This window comes from Empidonax traillii, unplaced genomic scaffold, assembly GCF_003031625.1.
Source record: "Empidonax traillii isolate 1590-97213 ecotype Southwest subspecies unplaced genomic scaffold, ASM303162v1 scaffold1299:size261488, whole genome shotgun sequence".
NCBI lineage: Eukaryota > Metazoa > Chordata > Aves > Passeriformes > Tyrannidae > Empidonax > Empidonax traillii.
The window spans coordinates 53182-58343 of record NW_020956492.1 but is presented as its reverse complement, the minus strand read 5'-3'; the positions used below and the strand labels follow the sequence as shown (position 1 = coordinate 58343).

Genomic DNA, 5162 nt, shown 5'->3' with positions numbered 1-5162 from the left:
TTTTCACTGATGCTCAGTTAGAGGACCAAAGGCAATGGGCATAAACTGAAGCACAACAGGGTTCTATATGAGCATTAGGAAACACTTTTTTACTGTGAGGTTGACTGAGTACTGGTATTAGTGTCCCAGGGAGGCGGTGGAGTCTCCAGCCTTGGAGATATTCGGAAGTCAATGGGCATGGTCGTGGTTACTACATGACCCTGATGTAGCGGGGAGTTGGACTAGATGGTCCAGAACCCCCGGTCTGGCTTATTCATAAAGACAGTATCTTTACTGATCAACTGAAGGAAGTCTATTTAAACAACCAGTTGATCCACTTAACTGATGTAGTCACCTGATCCACTGATGTTGTTTTTTATCTAAAACAAAGGCTACTCTGGTCCTCTGTGTATTCAGATAAATTCAGCTTTCTTTTCCTTTCAGCAACACTCAGTCACTGATGAGTCATGTTCTTCCCTGAGCTTGCCCTGAGAGTGGTCATTGCCAAGCTCCTCTAAGAGTTCTCCCATTGTGGAAATTTGTTGATTGATCAAAATAGTTCCAGTAAGTATGCTCTGGATAAAAGTTTATTTTACGATAGTTTAGACCTTTGAGACTACGAAGGAAATAGCTAAAGGGAGAAACACCTGAAAAGCAAATGTTAAAACATATTGTAAAGATGTATTCATTTTTGAGTAGAGTGTAGATTTAAATACAAAAACAAAGAAATTGGCAAAACAAAACTTCATGACATTTATTATTATGTTCTGCTAACATTTTTCTAGAATCTCATATGTGAATACAACAGATATAAACAGTTTCATTTTTTTTTCATACTGGAAAAATTTTCTTTTGCATCTAACAATGATTTACAACAAGACTAGGAGACTTAAAGCCATGGTATAAATTTTGTCATGTGTAAAAATTATAGTTTAGGACTGAAATGAGTTCCCCATTAAAACCTGGTAAATGGTAACTTTATTTGTGGGCTCCATTTTTATAACTTTATACAACCCTACATATGACAGAGGAACCCAGGAAAATTATTCATCTTCTGTTTATGAACTAGATTACAATGAAAAATTACTCAATCTACTTTCAGGTTTCTAAAATCTGTTTTCACCATTTTTTCCACCTCCTGCTAGGTAGAAATATTTAAATAATTACAAAAATTATGATTTTGAAAGTCAAAAAAACAGAGTAATGCAGAAAGTCACACAGTTGCTTTAGAAATTTCCTGGTTTAGCCCATGTCTTCACTAGAGATTGAGTCTATGTTTGAAATAGAATGGGATGTTTGTCCTTAAGACGTCCCACCTCCTTTTGTGTATTAAACTTTTTGATGTTGAAGTTTTTATAAACTGCTTTCATTATCCACTATGTACATCTGATAAACATCAAGTCAGAAGTCTTTGGAGATTTCTGATCATTATTACTCTCCTATTAGTCATGTCATGTTATCCATAATGCCTAGAGAGCAGAAAATAATTTGATTTAATGTTTCATTCAAAGGGCAAATCCTTCACTGGTATAACAGTCCCTAATGCAGGGCAGATATTAGCTGATGTAAAATGGCCAGTTTATTGCATCCTGGAATGTAGATTTGTTTTGACCCTTTCAACCTGGAGGTGAAAGAATTTACTATTGATGGCCAGTTACAAAACTATTAGTACTAATAGTATTTTTGACATCCTTTTTTACTCTGATTAATAGTTATATATCCATGCAACTGCTTTGCCATCTACCCTCTGTTAGTTTTCTGAAAGGTTACTCATTTTTGCTCCATCACTGAGATATATATAAATAAATACAGTGCATTTTTTTTCATAATATTTTTCATAATTATTTCAGGGTTACCCTATTTCATTACATTTGTTCTCTAAATATGTGAAGAGTACAGGCTACAGAACCAGCAGATAAAGAATTCACTAATTTAAGGAGAGAAATGAAGTGACCTCAGATGTAGTTGTCATCAATATGGCTGCAACTGTGAGGTTTCTAAACTCTGAGATATTGATATTCACTTTAATGGAAACAGTGGAGGCACTCGGTAGAACAATTTATTAATGTTCTCTGAAATGCTCTATTCAATGAGATCATTCAGCAAAGTCCAGTGGATGCTAGTGATGTTTAAAGCTTTTGTATTGGAAAGTCTCAGATTTGACTACTAAAGTATATCCTTAACACTGGGAAGATAATTCATGACTCTGGCTTTGGTGAAATTATTTACATTCCAAAAAAGCAGCAAATAATTTCCACATTGGATTCACAGTTATGATAGTTTAAAAGGTTCCCATGCCAGAACTGTATCAAATAAAGAACTGGAAATTCATAAAAAGTTGAAATACCATTTTATTTCATGTGTGGTAGAATGTCCCATTTCTTTGAGTCGAAGAAGTGCTAGTGTGATTAGTCATTTTGTCCATCTCATGTGCAACACATCAACAACTAAGAACCAGCACTTGGAATTCCAGTTTAAACAGTGAGACATTATCCTACATGTGCTAAGTTCTCATGTGCAGGAAAAAGTACCTTTAATAAACAACAGTTTCAACAGAGTTCAAAACTACTACTGTCAAGATAGAGCACATAAGTAGTTCATAATATTCCTTCAATGTCATTAACATTTTTAAGGGGACTGAATCTAAATAACTATATTTTAGTTAGCTTACATCCTTAAATGACAACTGTGTTAACCTTGACTTACCAATTTTTATCGCGAATTCCATATCTACCATCTCTCCATCATCCAGTTCTGACATGCTCCTGCATCGGTCCCAGCTGCAGCTTCCTTGCTATTAATTTAGACACCAGAGGCATCATGAGATGATAAACTACAAGCTGCTCCTACAAACTACTACATATCTCACAGATCAGAAAAGCCAGTAAACACCTGAAAAAAAGCCCATAAAAACCGCTGTGATATACAACTGGGCCATTAAAGATTTGCTTGATATACCCACTTCATCTGAGTAAAAGAAAACTGCACCACCAAACTATTTTCCAAACTGCATCTTTGAATGACCTCTGAAAGAAATATATGAAAATTTAGCACAAAAATCAAAAAGTGTCGCTGATAGTACACCCCTAGTAATCACATACCATCATAAGCTAAAACAAAAGCTAAGAGTTATTAAAGAAATGTTATTTGTACCTTGAAATACATGCTCAAGATTCCCCTATTACTTTTCAAATGGCACCCTCCTAGAGTAAAATGTAAGTCCTTCAGAGGTATCTAGATGGGTGAAGTTGAACAACTACAATACACTGAAGTGAGCTCAAACAGACCTCTGATAAAGAATAAACCAAATAATTACCCCTAGGTGAACAATAGTTTTCACAAGACTACCACTTACCCAGATCTCACACTACAGATTCTTAAGGGACAGCTTCAAAGCTCCTTTCCAATTGCACAAATGAATTGAATATCCTCAGTCATGGACTCAGGATATAAGAACTTCTCTATGTTGTATTTGTCCCATCCCTGAAGTGTTGGAAGTAAAGTTGTTTGATGCCTATTTCTCTCTTGTATATAAATTTTACATGGTTTTCACCTGCTTTACTGTTACCCCCTGCATTACAGCTGCCTATTGTCCTTTCTACTCAACTGTTCTGTAGAAAAGCATCATATTGTACTTAAAGCAACTATCCTAAACCTTTTGGTCCCTCTAAAAGTTGCTGCTTCTATTACAAAGCAGACTACGAGCATGTCAACCTAGGAGGTCACCTTGTTCTTTTTTTTCCCCAATTATACAAATTGATCTAATACAGGATCTGTTTAATCTGTTTTCTCATACTCTCAAATACAAATCACAGTGTGACTCTGAATGGCATATGTCATTTTAAAGATAAGCATGCTTAATTCCTAATATTTACTGTTTCCAGAATATAGAAAGCTCTAGTCTTTGTCTATATGGACTTTGGCTGGTAGCTATCATTCTCTATCTTGTCTTAACCATGGACTATATTGCTAGTAAAAATTAAGTCAGCTTCTTGGGAATTCCATACCTCCACAAAATTGGTCTTAATCTATCAATTTTAACATAGAATTTTGACAAGAATAAGCCTCAGTGTCCAAATATTTCGGTCTAATTCTTCTGTCTTCTCACTATGCTTCTGCTGATATTTTATTTTTAGAACATTTTTTTCCTTAATGTAAATTATTCTGTTGTTATTTTGGGGCTGAGAATTGGATAAAACCATAAGAAAGCTGCTGAGTAAAACATTTGGCCTCTTTAATGACAAATTTAAATTAAAACAAACAAACAAACAAACAATCAAACAAACAAAACCAAAAAAACAACATCAAATTACTTTTGTGAGAAAATAGAACAATAGGCATTAATGCACAAAACAGAGTCTATAAACTAAGAGATAACAGAACATGAGCTTTGTTATCCAAGTAATTTCACAGATCTTCAATGCAATTAAGGTTAGCATTTGATTGGTTTTGTGGTATCTGTGTACACACTGGTTTTCAAACAGCAGGAACAAACAGACAAGCATTTGGGTTTGTTTCCATGGGGAAGTTTAGGGACAGAATAATTCTGGCTAAACTAGTGATTGGAAGAAGGCTTGCATCTTATTCCTAAAATATTGTGCAATGCTCTGCTGAAAATAACCTCTGAAAATGTGGAATATCACCACATAACTACTCTTAAGTGAAATATTTAAGATCCTTCTATCTAGAGTCATATAAGTTATGTTATTTTGGTTCCCATCACAGTTGGATTTGAGATGAAGTATTGTCATGAAGGGCTTGTGAGATGGCTAAGTTTATATCTTCTATTTTTGAGAAATAATATGAAAATGATATTGGCATTCCATATGAATGAATTACTCAGGATAATAGGAACTTATGTTCCAAACCCAATTTATTTTTTTGTCTTTTCATAGAATACCAAAATAAGATGATGTCATATTTTCAGAACAGCACTAGCTATCCTTCAACATTTAAAGAAGCACCACAATGAGTGTTCAAGGCACGTGAAAAAAATCTGTATCTCTGATGTCTCCTCAAATACATTTTTTCCTGTGATTTATGCTTCCAGATTTCCATGAATTTTACTATGTGAACCATCCATAAGTCTGTGATGGTTGTTGGTACTTTGGGCATCATGCAGACAGAGGTACAGCAATGGTTTGAATCTCTGTGGACAAAAAAAAAAAAAAAAAAAAAAAAAA

The 5162-nt window shown here is 34.5% G+C and overlaps 1 long non-coding RNA gene across 1 annotated transcript in view; it reads right to left on the bottom strand.

Moving 5' to 3' along the window:
• Nucleotides 1-2064: 2064 nt before the first annotated feature.
• LOC114069584 overlaps nucleotides 2065-5162 on the bottom strand; it is a 10623-nt gene continuing 7525 nt past the window's right edge. The window contains exons 2-3 of the long non-coding RNA XR_003573802.1: nucleotides 2686-2871; nucleotides 2065-2282 (exon numbers count right to left, since the gene is read on the bottom strand). This is a non-coding gene — a long non-coding RNA (uncharacterized LOC114069584). The remainder of the gene's footprint in view (nucleotides 2283-2685; nucleotides 2872-5162) is intronic.